The 17,418-nt window shown below is 47.2% G+C and overlaps 1 long non-coding RNA gene across 1 annotated transcript in view; it reads left to right on the forward strand.

The window, feature by feature from the left end:
• Positions 1-539: 539 nt before the first annotated feature.
• LOC123822024 overlaps positions 540-17,418 on the forward strand; it is a 30,785-nt gene continuing 13,906 nt past the window's right edge. Inside the window, exons 1-2 of the long non-coding RNA XR_006786199.1 lie at positions 540-670; positions 13,625-13,754. This is a non-coding gene — a long non-coding RNA (uncharacterized LOC123822024). The remainder of the gene's footprint in view (positions 671-13,624; positions 13,755-17,418) is intronic.

Here is a 17,418-nt window from a genome sequence, read left to right on the forward strand (position 1 = left end):
TGTTGAGAGTCTCTTTTGCCCAGCACTTAGGTAGAATCACAAATAAAAGAAAACTCCTGCCCTAACAGAAGAGACAGACAAGTGATGGGTCAGCTCCAGGGCAATGCAATTGGGTTACAAAAGAAAAAGGGGGATGCTGCCATGGGAACCACCATGAGCCTTCCACTTGAAGGGCAGGATTTTAGGGGATCTTGCCAATTGAATCTCACTGGCCCTGCTGCAAGAACCCACACTGTGCTCATCTAGGGAGAAATGGTGAGAGCAGAAACTGTTCACCCTTCCCCCACAAGCTTGGTCTCCACGACACACAGAACCCCAGGAGGAGACGTTTCTGCACTTCTTACTGTCTTCTTAGCCAATTGTCCAGGGAGTGTTCTGAGCAGCCCAAAGCACACCAAACATAAGGCAATGTCACATCTGGGCACTTTGCTAACGTGCCCACTGACAGTCGTTACTCATTGGGGCCAAAGTAACATTTAGCATTTACAGTGTTTGATAAGGTGATGGTGAATGATCAACCCACAGCACACCTGGGAGAAGTCAGGAGTGGCAGGTCAGCCTCTCCTGACTCACTGACCCAGTGACTATGCCCAGCCACACCCCAAAGCTGGTGGAGAGGTCTCACCTGCCTGCAGCTAAGGGGAGGACGTCATCTGGACTCTTGTCAAAGGTAGGGTAAGCAGGGGGCACTAGATCGGCGGCCACAGTGCCAGCCAGTTATATAGAAGTGATTTCTTTCATTCATTCATGCATGCATGCTTTCTTTCATTCAGCTGGGCCTGGTGCGACATAACCAGGAAATAGCTTATTCTTCCCTCCTCCTTTCTCTCATCACTGCCCTTCCAATCTGCTCTACCCAGTCTTTCGCTGGTCACCATCTCAGGCAGACCCCATAACTATTCAGTCCCTTTCAGGAGCCAACCAACAGTCCTCATTTCAGAGTATTAAAAAAAAGCTCATTCCAAAATACATTTAAAATTATTTCCCATCCAGTGCAAAGCTAGTTTCACATCCTGCAGCTCAGGCCTGACCCAAACACGAAAAGATTGCACTGCTGTCTTTTATTATTATATTTCTTGTGTTTCATTAGCTGCTTCTGACTCCCTAAGGCAGAATGGAAGAGAGCAAGAAGCAGAAGTGTCTTTTTACTTAGTGGTGTCTGCTGGAATCTAGCCTTCGGTGTCCTCTGAATGCAGATGCGTAGGCACTGGTTCTTTCTCTTGTGAGGCACTTCAGCAGGTTCCTTGGACCCCACCCACCCAACCCAGGGCCAGGGCCTTGCAGAGCCTGGACTTGGAACGGTGCCCTCTTTGGCTAACTCTTACAACTCCCCTTCAGCTCCAGTGCCAATGGGATGCCCCCCATGGCAATTAATGTAAGTTCACTTTTCCCTGGCAGTCAGAGCCCTTGGCTGGTCCTGTCAAGAACACCCAAGTCCAGCTCCCATCCTTAGGGGCCGTGTGGGTCCATTGTCCCGCAGGCTCTGGAAGTGCAGGTCTTGCCCAAGAACTTTGTTCCGCAAGGCAGCGGCTGCTGAGCAGACCTGCAAGACCTGCAGCTCAGCCAGCACCACCAGGAAGGGGGAGGCTAGTCTCTGCCTCTGGCTGACTCCCCGCCCTCAGAGCTGTCCTCTTGGAGCCATTCCCACTGGTCCAAGAAGCACTCCCCCAGTGAGAGGAAAAGGAAAGTAAATGCGCAATACTTGATAGAAATGCCATACAGTCCACCCAAATCTGTCTGTATTTATATCTCTTGTTCTGACCAATTCTTAACACGTCTTGCCAGGATGGAAGCTGCATCTCTCTTCCGAACACAGGACTGCTTGTTTCTCATCTCAGCTTTGGGCATCAGCAGAAGTCATCAACAGAAAAAGTTCAGTTTAACTTTGTTATTCGTTTACAATATTTATTCAGCAAACACTTACCCAGCATGTACCCCATACCAGAACTGTGCCCAGGTGTGCCCAGTGTGAAGCAAAACTGGCCTGGACTCAGCCCTCTTCTCGATGTACGGGGTGGGCCCTCCAAGGCTGGCCTCCTGAAACCTTCCCAGAATGTCCAAATTTGCTTAATCCGACATCCTATCCGTTGGAACCTGCCGTTCAGCACTGGCGCGTGGCTATGAAGACAGTTACCACTTCATGTTTGTGACAGGGGCCCAAGTTGTGCAAGATCCTAATGTGCCCTTGGAGTCATCACTGATAGCTTAATCATTGGAATTGTTTTAGTGTTGAATATATTGTGTTGATATCTGATTCTTTAGCAAGTACAAACTTAGTTATGCTTCTCTTTTAATACTAAATAGACACATGCTATAGGGTTGGGGTGGTACCCTAAACCAGAATAGTTGCTAACTCCTAACATCCCAGTTTTTGACCAGACTGGGTTCAACTATTTTCCTCTCTGGTTATGGAGCAGTTCATAATTCTAGAAGCCGTGTAGATGCATGTGTGTGTGTGTGTGTGTGTGTGTGTTGCCCACTGTTTGTGTATTTCCTTTTATTAGAGTGAATTTTCCTGGTCTTTTCTATTTTATCCTCCAAATAAAAGTGCCCACTTTCCTGTCTTAAATGGATAACTCATTGAAATATTTAATTGAACTTGATTTTTTAAATGCAAAGTCATGTTTTTAAAACACTGCTCCTGCTCTTGTCACTGCCGATTGAAAATTTTCAACTTAGAATGTCTCCTTGTTTCTGAAGTTGGATTCTATGTGTTTTGATTTTTCGGGAATTCTTTTCATCTCAGTAACCTCAGAACAGATGAAAAGTTTTGATCTCTTGTGGGGAAAACACCAGAGAATCTTCACTGTTGCCAACTCTTACATTTGAAAGTCTTGCGTTCTAACTTTGGTTCCCTGCTGTAATATGCCCATTTTGTTAACCTTATAAATACAATTTTTCAAGAGCAAAGAACTCCCTTTATTATGCCTAATTTGCATACTAGCACATAGTGCACATGTTGGCAGATGATATTCTAGAGGCCATTGAAGTATGAGAATAGCCACATACTTGCAGATGTGTTATGAGATGTGCCCTATTTGTTACTTAGTATTTGAAAGGCAAAAAATAGGCACCTAGCAACAGCATGCCATCACTCAGGGTTAGAGAAAAGACATTCTACACCCGGGGTAGATGACCGCCCCTTGGGGGGCTGTCAGGCTTGTCTATTTAATTCCATAAAAGATCCTTACAAGGAGACTCAGCTGTTGTTTGTCCACATGCACGATGAATGACAGTGAATGACATCCCCAAAGGGTGGCTTTGGTGAGGGGTAGATGGGGTTTATTGGGAGTTGCCAGACAGGTTCATAAGTCAGTTCTGTGTAGAGAGACCCTAAGGATCCACTTGAGAACTGTGTTTTCCCTTCTGGAAACCCACCATCCTTCCTCCTTTTCTTCTCCCCTGAGTGGATTATAGGAGGGGGTACCTGCTGCCAGCACCCAGAAATAAGGATCCAGCACTTAAGACCCATTCAGGACCCACCTCCCCCCCTCCCCGGCTATGAGGGAGAGCACCAAAATGCTGAGCCCACATTGACATCCAATTGGATTGGATTTCCAGAAGGTTCTCTTCTCACACTAGTTGGGACAAGTAAGAAGTACCAGGGGGAAAGCAAAAGTGATCAAGAAGGAAGGAAATATTTGGAATTCAACCTTCAGCTGGGGAGAGGTGGCTTGAGGGGCAGGTGCTTGTGTCCGGGTCAGGGCAGGGAGCACTGCAGGGCGCAAGGGCATCCGCAGACCTGCGGACCCCCGCGGCCAGTTCTGGGGCTCAGGCTGAGCACACACAGCCCTGCCCTCGGGCAGCTCCCCTTTCAGCAGTGGGGCTTAGCAGCCAGGGAGCACCCCAGAGGAGGATGTTTCTCTGTGATGAGGAGACCTGAGAGCAGGCAGAGCTGCACATATGATCAAGTCAACATCTTGCCTTGGAGATTTGGCCCATGTCATCTAAACTGGGCTGTGAAGTGAAGCAATGAGGGGGACTTGCTTGCGTGGGGAGGACCGGGCTGGAGGGGGGAGATGGACTTCCCTGTCTCCTTAAACACAAGAAGGAAAGAAGGGGGTAGGGAAGGAGGAAGGGAGAGAGGGAGAGAGAGAGAACGTGCAAAAAAAATGGTATCCGTGAGAAATAGATAGTGGTGGTGATGGGACAACACAATGAATGGACTTAATGCTACTGAATTTTATATGCAATGATGGTTAAATGGCAAATTTTATATTATACCTATATTACCACAGTTTAAAAAACAGTATAATAGACCAAAAACCACTAAACTGTAAATTTTATTTTTTTATTCTTTTAAAAAAATGTTCCAATTGCAGTTTACATTCAATATTTTATATTCATTTCAGGTGTACAGTATAGTGGTTAGACAATCGTATATTGTACAAAGTGATCCCCCTGATATTTCCCAGCTGGCACCACACACAGTTACCACAGTATTATCGACTGTGTTCCCCACGCTGCACTTCACATCCCGTGAGTGTTCTGGAACTGCCAGTCTGTACTCCTCAACCCCTTCAGCTTTTTCACCAGCCCCCAGCCCCCCTACCATTTGGCAACCATCAATCTGTTTTCTGTATCTATGAGTCTATTTCTGTTTTGTTTGTTCATTTATTTTGTTCATTAGATTCCACATATAAGTGAGACAATATGGTATTTGTCTTTCTCTGATTAATTTATTTCATGCAGCATAATGCCTTCTAGATCCATCCGTGCTGTCACAAAGGGTAAGACTGAGTTCTTTTTCTACGGCCAAGTACTATTCCAGTGTATATATGCACCACATCTTCTTTATCTAGCCGTCTACTGCTGGGCACTTTGGGCTGCTTCCATATTTTGATGATTGTAAATAACACTGCGGTAAACATAGGGGTGCATATATCCTTTCGAATTAGTGTTTCAGGCTTCTTTAGATATATACCCAGAATGGAATTGCTGGGTCCTAAGGCAGTTCTATTTTTAATTTTTTGAGGAACCTCCATACTGTTTTCCACAGTGGCTGCACCAGTCTGCATTCCCACCAACAGTGCTAAAGGGTTCCTTTTTCTCCACATTCTAGCTAATACTTGTTATTTGTTGACTTATTGACAATAGCTATTCTGACAGGTGTGAGGTGATATTGTGGTTTTTAATTTGCATTTCTCTGATGATTAGTGATCTTGAGCATCTTTTCACATGTCTATTGGCCATCTGTATGTCCTCTTTGGAGAATGTCTGTTCACGTACTCTGCCCATTTTTTAATTGGATTGTTTAGTTATTTTGGTGTTGAGTTTTATAAGTTCTTTGTAAATTTTGGATATTAATTCTGTATCAGGTATATCATTGGTGAATATATTTTCCCATTTCGTGGGTTGTCTTTTCATTCTGTTGATGGCTTATTTTGCTGAACAAAAACTTTAGTTTGATATAGTCCCATTTGTAAATTTTTCCTTATTTCCCTTGCCCAAGGAGCTATATGAGAAAAAAGATAGCTATGGGAAATGTTTGAGATTTTACTGCCTATCTTTCTTTCTAGAATTTTTATAGTATTGAGTCTTACATTTAAGTCTTTAACCCATTTTGAGTTTATTCTTATATATGGTATAAGGAGGTGGTCTAGTTTCACTTTTTTTTTTTTGACAAATATCTGTCCAATTTCCCCCAAATCATGTATTGAATAGACTGTGTTTATCCCATTGTGTGTTCTTGTCTCTTTTGTCAAAAATTAGTTGAGTACGTAGACATGTGTTTATTCCTGGGCTTTCTGTTCTGTTCCATTGATCAGTGTGTCTGTTTTTATGCCAGTATCATGCTGTTTAAATTGTACATTTTAACGGGTGAATTGTACGGTGCCTGAATATCTCAGTGAAACTGTTTTTGAAAATGGCATTCATGAGGTGCATGTGTGTTTGCGTGCACACACACATGCCATCAGGGGAGGCTGCCAGCTTCCAAGTCACTCTACTTTGGGTGGAAAACGTCAGAGTGAGGACTAGACAAAGGAAAGGAAGAGAAACAGAACACATCTGCCTATCATTTACAGAAGAAGAGAGAAAGAAGTATAGTACAGTAAATATCAAAATAATACAATAGCTCAGGCTTCATATGTTTTTTATAAGAAGGAGCATTCTCCACCAAAAAGTGTATTCCGGGTTCTGCTTTCAGTGTACAGTTTGTTTTCAAAGTTAGGCACACGGCTAGCTCCGCCTGCAGAGGCTGGAAGGTGTGGCAACTAATGATCAAGCAGAAGCTCCTATAGTCCTCTTGAAGCATCTGACTGTGCTAAGGAATGCAGCAGATTGCTTGCACTTACACCTGGGGCCAGAGGTCCTTTTCCTGGAAGCACACCTCCGATATCAAGGGGGCAGGGCGGAGGCAAAGCTGAGTCTAGGTCAGACCGCCTCTCTGCCTGGGAGACCTTGACCAGCCAGCCATCGGTCATCGCCTAGGCTTCTTTGGCCACAGAATGTAGATGATGATACCTCCCTTGCCTCTTCCTAGAGCAGTGTGAGAAACAAACTCCACACAGGAAAACATGTGAAAGTGTTCAGTAAACTGTGAATCACTGCCTTCGCGGAAGCTCTTCTGCATGCCTGTAATAGAAACCCAATAAGTGAGCGAAAAGGAAGGCACTGAGTTGAAACCTCCCAGAAACCAGGAGCTGGAAGTGAGGCTGGATCCAGAAATGGCATCTGGAGAGCCGGGACCCCAGGCAGCGCCCTCCCTGGGGTTTCTCTGAGTATCCACCTGCTCTGATTTTTCTCTCTGCCTGCAGTCTGCCTTCTGTCATTCTGGCCTACAGGACTGCACATGACCCCTGTGACCTCCGTGATTACAATCCCTCCATCCAAGCCAGGAGCCCAGACTTTTCTCTTGGGTCCTGATTCAGATGTGTTCAGCCTGGGCTGGGGGTCACCCCTTGCCTGATGAGTCATGAATGTGGGTGGGCACATGGGATGAACTCAGCCATCCTTCGTCCGTCCCTGTGGGACTGAGCTGGGCGGGTAACTGGAGAAGCGCCTCCTACGAATGTCATGGCAGCTTCTAGTGATGTGATCACAACAGTGAATGACGAGTCAGGTGTGATCATAAGAACCCCTTGTCACAGTATCCCTGTCTCTGTTGTCCTCTGTGACTTCTTTCACGTCAGCTCTGTGGAGGCTGGCCCTGGCTGGGCATTCAGGCCAGACAAAGTGGACAAAGGTGAGGCCAGGGGACCCTGTCAGCAGTGAGCTAGGCCAGCGGGGTGCTGCGGGGGGCCCTGAAGCCACCTTGCAGCTCCTCTGAAATGTGACCAGGTTACTATGCTTGTGCAGAGGGGTCCATATTGCATTTCTCACAAAACGTGTTACCAATGAGGACGAGTGCAAGTCATAGCAACCCATTTTAAGCTAGTTCAAACAAAAGAGAGATTACTGTGGGGCTGCTTTTCCAGATCCCTCCACCCTTTCCTGCCTGCTGCCCTTGAGCCATCCCACTGTTTCCCAGTGCCTAGCCACCCCCCCCAGCTCCTGGACTTGGGCAGCTTTGCACTGACCTCCTCCTGTGAAAAGATAGTGGGGAGGATGCTGCACTAAGGGCTGCTGATTTTTTTGCCTTTTTCTTTCACTGCCTGTGGTCTGCAGTTACCCATTCCCCTCTTGGCCTCCATAGCTGTGAGAGGGTGAGCAGGTGTCGAGAGCAACTTTGTTCTTTTTCGGTCAATCTCATTGCATGGAAAAGAGCCAGCTCTCTCTGGGTAGCTGGCAGCTCCTCCAAGGCCAGACCGCTGGGCAGGGCTCCCAAGAGCAGTGCTAGCTTGTTTGGTGTCATGAGGAACTGAGCCAGCCCTGCTCGTCTCTGTCCCCAAGAGCAGGCTGCTTTTCAAACAGATGCACAAATAATTGGATGACTTGGATAGACCGCAGTGGTGTCAGGTAACTCCACCAGGCTTGCCCAAAAGTAGAAAGAGAAACTCCGAACTGAGGACACATCTTTTGCCCCCTTCAGTCCTGTACTGTCCTCTGGTCTCGCTTCCCTCCTCTCCTGTTGGGCTCAGTGAGCCAGGGCTTTTGCTTCGGCTCTGCTCTGGGAGACCAGAGCTTCAGCAGACCTGCTCTGTGTGTGGAGAGGATGCCGATGGGGGAAGGCCCAGCGCAGGGCAAAGGGAAGCATGAGGCACCCCAGGCCTCTTGTTTGCCTAGCGGCTAACTGGGTACACACACTGCAGGTCCCCGCAGGACTTAGCCTTTAAGGGTCGATGCTTAACAACCACATGGGTAAACAAGTACACAATTATGTTCATGGCGAGTTATTTAATTATAATAATTGACATCTGCTCCTGGCACTAACCAGCTTACAGCTGTCAATTCACTGAATCCTTCCAGTGTTATAACACTGAGGTAGATAACCCTTATGATAATGCCTCCGTGTTATTAGCTCCATTTCACCAACAAGAAAATCGAGGCACAGATTGGTGAAACAACATGCCCAGTTTCACACTGTGAACACATGGCAGAGGCAGGGTTTGAACTCAGATAGCCTGCCCCCAGCCTCACTGCACAAGTTCCTGCTCCGGTTATCAGCCTCTTCTGAGCACAGGGTAGAATTGGTCTTTGCTCTTATATGCCTGTGATAATCTGCATGATTAAAAGATGCCACTAGACAGAAGCAGTGTTTTAAAGATCTAACCATTAGAAAAAGTAATTTTCATGACTAAAACTTTCATGACCTATCCAAGGCTCAGTGGTCAGTTTGCAGTTCTTCTAGCATCCCACAAGAGTAAAACTGGCTCTTCTCACCGCCGCCAGTGCAGAGGGGCTGTGGCCTTGACACGCAGGGGAGAGAGCGTGGGTCACTCTTTAAGCAAGGCAGTCTGATGGGGAGCGCTGGAAAATGAACAAAGGTGGGAGTTCTTCCACAGTGGCTCAGCCTGGAGTTTACTGTGATTTTAAAATCTGTGAACACACGGTAACTGTGGGAAGCATAGGCCAGCAGTTAAAAAGGTGTAGAACTAAGGACAAGATAAGCCACTCTTGTTCTTCCGCACTTTGGGTCTCCCTCTCCTGCAACCTGTGGAATGCAGCCGTCCTGCTAGCCACTTTGCTCCCAGATGTAAAGAAAGCCTGAGAGGAAAGGCTGGGGCAAAATACCCCGTCTTCAACTTTTCCCCCATACATCAGTGTGAGAGTTCTCCCCTGCTATAATAGAGGTTGGTATTTTGGTTCTCAGCAATGGAGTGTCTCTCTGCTGTGCCTTCCCTGGGTTTTGCTGGGCCTTGTTAAATCCACTTCTCTGTTTCATATGGCTGGATGGAGAGCTGGGAACACGGGAGGACTTTTTTTTCTGGGGTCCATGGTAATGCTTGGGAATTCAGCCAAGGGCTGCTTCTCTTGCCAGCTGCGGCAGCCCCCACTGTCTGGCCAGGCAACAACCAGCCCCTCCCCGGACACAGCCCCACAGCTCCTCCACTGTCGCCTTCTGGACCAGGACTGTCCTGGTGGTGGCAACCACTCCTTCTCTGTGCCTGGTGCGGACTCCCCTTAGCCTCTGCCTCAGTCTGTTCAGGCTGCTATAACAAAAATACCACAGACACGGTGGCTTATAAACAACAGGAAATTTTTCTCACAGTTTTGAGGGCTGGAAAGTCCAAGATGAGGGTGCCAGCAGATTCCGCATCTGGCGAGATCCGCTGTCTGACCCATAGACGGCTGTCTCCCTGCGATGTCCTCCCCAGGGGGAGAGGAGAGAGAGCGCTCTGGTGCCCTTTCTTCGCAGGGGCACTAATCTCATTCCCAAGGGCTCGACCCTTGTGACCCAATCACCTCACAAAGGCCCCTACCTTCCAGTACACTGGGAGACTAGGTTTCAACGTAAAAATTTTGGGGGCAATGCAAATAGCAACCTCTCTGACTGTCGAGTTTACATGTTTCTTCATTTGCTACCTGCCCCCCCCCCCCCACACCCAGCTCCACCACCCAGTGGTGGCCGTGCGCACCTTCTGAGTTAGTGCACACATTCAGGTGTGAGTGCTTGGTGCTGAGCACACTGCCTTTGATCCAAAAAGAACCTGCTGCTTTTGAGGTTTCCCTGTTTTCCGAATGCTCTCCCTGCCTAACAAAGTTGCGCTGGGAGCTGGGGCACTGCTGGAATGAAAGCCAGCTTCGCCCCTCTTGGAGAGAGGTTTGGAAGGCGGTGTCATGGGTAAGCGGAGGCTCCCTCAGATGTCTGCTCTTTCATATAACAAGCTATCCCAGAAGGACCAGTCTAGGCAGCAACTTCTGGTCTAAACACATCTCTCTAAAAAGTCCCAAACAGACCAGGCTAGTTTCCTCTGCAATATCCATTGTCTTTCAGTAACAGAGTCCCAGTGTTATTCTAGGTGGCATGGATCCCGTGAAAAGACTGTGTTTCCATGCCTTTCTTGTAGAAGATGAAAGCAGGTGTTGTTGGATGATACTTCTGTGAAAGCTCTCTTTGCCATTCCACCCTACCTGCCTTCTGTGGTTTGGGGTGTGGATGTATGTGATGGCTGGGGCTGCAACAGCCATGTTGAGGCCATGAAGAAAAGACTAGAGGAATCCCAAAGACTCAGCCCTGATTTTCTTGATTCTCATTAACTACTTGAGCCACTGAACCAAGGCCGCTACTTCCCGTGTGTGCATTTCTCGTGACAAACACACAAATAAAACCTCCACGTTTAAGCCACTGTAGTCAGTTCTCTGTGACTAGTAACCAAAAGCAAGTCCTGATACACCAAATTAGAAAGCAGGTATTAGAAAGAAGTCCAATGATTACTCAAAGGCCTTAGTTACAGGGAGCTAAGCTCTTATAAAGCCCCAGTTCTCAGAAATTCTTTTTTGCTGACAAGCCCCAGAGTCATTCTTTTCTGAGTGAAGAGAGATCCTTTCTGGTGTTCCCAAATTTAACTTCTTCAGTGCAAGTGGAACACGAAAGCTACTGGGCTCCCTCCCGAGAAGCAGTTTTAGGAAAGCAAGTCATCACTCCCTTTGATGCGCGGTCACCTGCAAAGGCATTGCTGATACCAGGCCCACGAGCCACGTAGTCAAGTGCTCCAACATCTGGCGGTGGAGCTGCTACTTGCTTTTTTAAGCACAAAACCAAGCCTTCAAATGTTCCCAATTTAGCCTCATAAGCATTATGTTGGGCGCGTCTACCTTACCCGACAGCTGCCAGCAATTCAAAGCTCTCTGTTGTACAGACATTTTCAGTTTTTTAAGACTGTGCGCTCTCTTCATTCCCAACTGTGGTGAAGTCACGTTGGAGGAATTTTTGCAGAGGCAGCCACCACAGTGTCTCATCAGGGCTAGGTGTCCAAAAGGCTTCTCTGGGGCTGGGGTGATGGAGAGGGTCCTAAGAAGAGGGCAGAAAAAACTACCCATTAAGCTGAAAGCCTCATGTCCTCTTAACCCCTTTTAAGGAGCCTACACTTCTCTGCAGCCAGGCCCTTGTTCAAGCAGCCAGTGCAGTGGGAGAGGGGCCGTGGAGGTGGTGGTGGCACGAACAGCAGCCCCCACTTTCTTTCTCCTTCCTACCAGGAGGGGTAAGAAGCTGGGTGGGTGGGAGGCAGAGCTCTGGAGCAGACAACTATCCTCCATGGTCAACCGTTCCATTTGGGGGATCCTTTTATCCCCTGTTGACATTGCCCAGGACCTGAGGGCACTTTGACCTTTTACCTTCCTGTTTTCTCTTACGCTCCAGGTGAGTGCCACCTTCCACCAGGGGTGTGTGGAACCAGAGACTCTCAACCCTAGAAGGGGCTTCAGAGATTGCCTCGTGCCACTTTCTGTTTCAGCCTATGGGCAAACTGAAGTCTGTGGCAGAGGGGTGACCTGCCTCAGGTTGAATCACGAGCTAGTGGCCTCACTTTAGGTGCTGACCCTCGGCCAGCACGCTTGGCACAGTAATCGATGATAACTATTATATAGTGATTACTATGTGTAAGGCATCAATGTATGGTATGTGTGTATAATCTTTCCCATGTTATGCATGAGGATTAGGAGGCACAGAGAGGTTAAGTAACCTGCCTAAAGTCACAGCTAGTAAATGGCAGAGCCAGGATTTGAACTCAGACAGTCTGGCTCTGTTCTTGACTGCTACACAATACTGGCATACTAACACCTGTCCTTGACTGTTTACTTCAGGTCCAGCTGAGGAATCTCTAATAAATTCCTTGGCCAGAGGATTACTGGCTTACCATCTTATCCCTGGAAGAACACTTTCCCAAACCTGGTAGCAACAGGTGTTAAATAGACTAATCAAAACAAAAATAAATTCCACAGTCAAATAAATTTGCGATGTTGTATTAAACCAAGTTAAACAGTTTTTCTTTTTGTTTTTTTACTATAGAATTTCTCAGATCCTTTAATATGTATGTTAATAGGCATTGTAAATTCTCTAAGAATCTAAAAGCATTTGCTAAGTGTTTTAGACCACAGAATCTTTTTTGATGTAGTCATGTTACCTGGGTGAAAAAGGCAAATTGTGCCTTGTTACTACAAAAACAGTTTCGACCTCAAGGATCACCTAAAATGGGCTCAAAGCCCTTGCTCCCACCCCAAGGGTTCCCTGGAACATACTTTGAGAACTGTTGTCCTAGAAAATAATATTTTAAAACTAAGACTTGACACACATTCTCTTGGGGCTAAATATCATCTTGCCCCTTGCAAAGGACACAGGAGAAAAAGCGCACAAAAGACTATGGATATGTGTTCTAAGAATCAGTCCTTCATTCTACTAATTCCTTATTTTCCTTTTTTCTCTTCCTATCTTTGTTCTTTTCATTTAAAAATCCCTTGTTGCTCCATAAAGGATTTAAGGCAGCTTATTCTTCCAGTAAGTCAACATTCTTGTTGAAAGATACATATTTAAAGTATAATTAAGGTGTTACTATTTAAGCGGGCCTCCTGACCTCCATCCTATGCCCCAAATTTTCCTCTACTAGTATTGTATAGGCCAATCTAAAATTTCTCATTAGCATTTTGTTTATTTGGTAAGGCCATGCCTTTCTAGAAAGAGGGCCCGAGTTTACATACAGTTTCAATACAGTCAGAGATGTGAACACACTGGGCTCAGCACGTGTGTGAGTCGCCCAGACCAGGGAGCCTGTCCAGGCAGAGAGCCCTGAGGGACGAGAACTCGGGGTGGGGAGGACTGCAGGCGGTACCTGCCTGGGACCCTACCAGGTGAGGTGCCCTGGTACAGAGTAGCCACTTTTCCCTTTTAGGGAGATGTCCAAAGATGCATTTTATTCATTTAACAATTTATTCTAGGGCCTGCCCTTGAACTGAAGTCATTGTGTGTTTATTCTAGACCACAGGACTTTGAACCTGACCTCAAACCTTTGGTCAAAGCTAATGTGGCACTCAGGGTACTGCTGTGGAATTTGACAACCCAGACCAGGTGGGCAAAATGAAATCTGCTTCAGGCCAGGTGGCCCTAGTACCCCCTTTGTTACGGTGGCCAGCAGCAGTGGAATGTGCCCTTGGCTCATAAGCAGGTCAATCTCATGAGGATGCTCCAGTCCACACAGTCTGGGCCAGATGGAGAATCACAGACTGGAGGGGACATGAAGGGTTTTGTCCCTCTAAGAACACCTTCACCTCTGTTCACACTTTGTCTTCTCCATCCTCTTGATTTTAGGGCTCTGGCTGCTGTAAGCGGGCAAGTGGAAGGGCATGCCTGTCAGGCGATGCTACCAAAGAGTCACCAAACTCTTAACTTGCCATTGTCGCGCCCCGCATGCTGGATTTCAGCTCTAATTGTATACAGGGTGAGTCTCTAGCTCTTTGCCTGGATTGGTCTTGTATGGTTGTGTGGCGCCCCCACCCCGCCCTGCCATCAAGGCAAACCCATCCAACTAAGTGTTATTAACACAAAACACATTTATTAGGAGTTTTTCACATACATTAGTCATACATACTCCTTTTAGAAAATACAGATGAGAAAATAGAAAATGGAAAAGTCATCCATAACCCAACCCCCCAGAGATAATTACAGACTGCTTTGGATATAAATCCTCTTCCTTCCTTCCTTTCTCTAGCTCTTGCTTCACACACAGCTACATAACCAAGCGGAAGGTCCCGGACGGGATTCATGTGGCCAGAGTATTGACACATCTCCCTATCCCTGCGCCCACCCCACGCTGATGTGCAGCAATTGTTTGCACAGGGGAAGCGGTCACATTTAGTGTTTGGGTCCTCAGGCCCGGAGGGTAAATGGAGCAGACAGCAGGGAGTCTGGTCCCCTTTCTGCCTCAGGAGCGGGTCTGAGCCCCGGGAGAGAGGAACCGCTCCACAGTGAGGGTAGGAGTCAGTGTGGCTCCCCCACAGTGAGGATGCAAAGAACCGCCGCTCTGCCCCGGCAAGTGGTGGAGGAAGGTATTCGTTCTCAATAATGTAATGAAGTGGCTGTTTTCTCTCTTGACACACAATGGTCACGGAGTGGGGTCCTCGGGCTAAGTTACCACCCTCTTGCCCCAGTGTCTCCCACTCCAATTCATGGCTCCTCCAGCCCTCACCATCGATGCTGCTCTGGTATTCTTTTTAGATTTCCTAACTCAAAGTCTATATTTAGTCTCTCTGCGCTAGAACACTCGCAGTAGTTAAATATGAAATCTAAGGCATTGTCAACTAGCAGCCTCCTATTCCATTTAAAACGTGTGGGGAGACATGAGCATTCATGGGCTGTGATGAATCACCTCAGGTTTCTCAGCATCTCACCATCACACTTAATTCTTCAAATTAGGCAGGGAAAGAGCCAGGGAAAGCTGGGCGCCTTTGAGGCCAACACCAGCCAGCCAGCGCAATGCTCCTCTCTGCTGGCTCAGCCTCTTCCCCGGCAGCCCCTGCTGCTTTATCTGTTTATTTTGCAATTAGCGCCAGAAGGAGACTCATGGGGAAATTTTTGCTTGGGGGACAGAATTTATATTTCAGAATGTCTCCCCCTCCTTGGAGCACTGGATTCTGTAAGGAAAGTCTGAAAACAATAGCTCTCAATAAGCCTTCAACAATACTCTTGATGATAATCCTGTGTAATTTCACCATCCACAAACATGGTGCTTTGCACATGCAGCCGTCCAGTCCCTCGACTTCCTCCTCTCCCATGATCTTGTCCTTTATGGCATCTTGGGCATTTATACCCACGGCCATGCTCTTGACTTTGCTCATGATTACCAACAATCGTGCTCTCTCCATAATCTCAATTTCAAATATCCCAGTCTTCTGTCACAATTCCTTTTCCCAGTTCAGTGCTCTATTCTTTCCAATGATTCCTCAGCCTCACTGAGATCTACAGTCAACTGATCTACCACCCGTTCACTGTTCCTCACCCACCCCACCCTCACGTCCTCACTGCCCTCCTTACCCACTTAGATCCTGTGGCCCCTTGCTGTCATCCTGCCAGTTAGGACATTGCTCCCTGTGACCCCTCTCTCCCTCCATTGCACCTGCCTGGCAAAACCTCAACCTTGCTGCACCTATGCCCTGTTCACTCTGTCTGCACCTGCACAGCTGGGTGTGGCTGCCTGGTCTTACTTTAAGTTCATTATCACAGCTGCCAGGTGGGCCTACCACTCTTATTTCACTTTCCTACCCCACTTACTTTCCCACTCTCCAAGACAATAATTTCTTATTTCCTCCTCCCTCCTCAAACTGTCAACCTCCCCCCGCCCTCACTCTCAGCCGATGACCTTGCTTCCTGAGTCCCTGAGATACTAGAACAACCAGCTGACAAGTTCCGTGTCTCCACCACCATACCCACCGCCCGCCCTCATCCATGAACATCCATCCTGCCTTCCCTCAGTGCAGGACGAATTTCCCAGGCTTCCATGAGCGGTACTCAAAGTGTGGTCCTCAGCTCTGACTGGCAGCAACAGTATCACATGGAAGATGATCACAAACACAAATCCTGCAGCCCCACTCCAGACCTGCTGAATGGGGATCTCAGGGAGGGCCTGGGAGCCTGTGTTTCAACTGGTTTTCCGAGTGATTCTTATGCACCACACCGTGAAGTTAGGATGCTCTGAGCTGGATCTTCTTGTCCTTCCCTGACCTAAGGACACCTCTCCAGTGGCCGTCCCCTCACTCTTCTGCATCATCACATGTCCCCCCACTGCTGGATTATGTTTTCATTGTCATACAAACAAACTGGAGACAAAACAAAAAAAATTCCTTGACTCCAAATCTCACCTTAGCTACCATCTTTTCCTCCTCCCCTTTTTTTCTTAGACCCCTCAATCAGTCTTTTGCTTCCTCTGTCACCCAAAACTGATCTTCCTGAGGTCGCCATGGCGGAAATTGGCCAGGTGGTACCAGACGTTCCTCTTCTGGGCACACAACTTAATGACGCTTCTCAATTTCTTTACCTACAAAGGAGGCTGTGTGACTAGTTCTTGCCATAGGAATGTGAAGGGGGTCATGTGCCACCTCCAGGCTTGGGCATTTGAGGAAGGGTGTGTGGGTGTGCTTCAGGGCGACCATCCCTTCCCTGTCCAAGGTGCCCCAGGAGGCCACACACTGAAGATGGAAAGAGGGCGAGGACCTCAAGTGCCACGGGGAAGTCTGTCTACCAAACACTCGATTAGACTGTGACGTGAGCGAGAAATAAGCTTTTTATTGTGGTAGGTCAGTGATTTGGGGGTTGTTACAGAACTAAATCTACCTCACTTACACTACCAGTGACCTCCCCATTTCTAAACCCAGGAGTAAATTCTCAGTTGTTACTACCTGGGACCAGACAGCAGTGCTTGGCAAGGTTGATTGATGACTCCTTCCTGAGACATTTTCTTCACACATTCTTTTCTTTTTTAACATCAAATTTGTAATTCTGAGAAAAGCAAATGAAAAAAAAATATAAAAGCAGAATCAAATCATAGCGTACTACTCAGCTAAGCAATACAGAGTTAAAATTATATGACAACTACCATTGTTTCATGCTAGCCTATAGTAGAAAACACTGCGAATGCTGTAGGAGGAGGACAAAGCAAAGCTGGAAATAGCTGTGCTACAGATGAGAAAGATGAAGCACAGGTTAGAGCCAATCTTGCAGCCCAGGGAGCGTGTTCTTCTTCTTCATACATTCTTTAGGCCCCTTTTATTTATCTTTTTAAATTCTTAAACTTGGTGTAATGTACTTTGCCCATTCTCCTTTGTGTTAGCTCTGTCCAGGGCTCAGTCCTTGCGTCCCTTCTTATTAACACTCACTCCTCTGGTAACATCACCCTTGCTCTTGGCTTTAAATACCTCTGTACGATGATGATTCCCAAGATTACATCTCTAGCCGGGACCCAAGACTTGCTTGTCCATCTGTCTACTAGACGCCTCCACTCGGCATTTAACAGTCACCTCAAACTTAACATTGCCAAACCACACTCCTGACGCCTTTAATTCTGCTTCACCTGTAATCTTTCCCATCTCAGAAAACTATTAATCTATCCC

The sequence above is a fragment of the Phyllostomus hastatus genome, unplaced genomic scaffold, assembly GCF_019186645.2.
Source record: "Phyllostomus hastatus isolate PE091 unplaced genomic scaffold, TTU_PhHast_1.1 phas_contig_40, whole genome shotgun sequence".
NCBI classification, from domain to species: domain Eukaryota; kingdom Metazoa; phylum Chordata; class Mammalia; order Chiroptera; family Phyllostomidae; genus Phyllostomus; species Phyllostomus hastatus.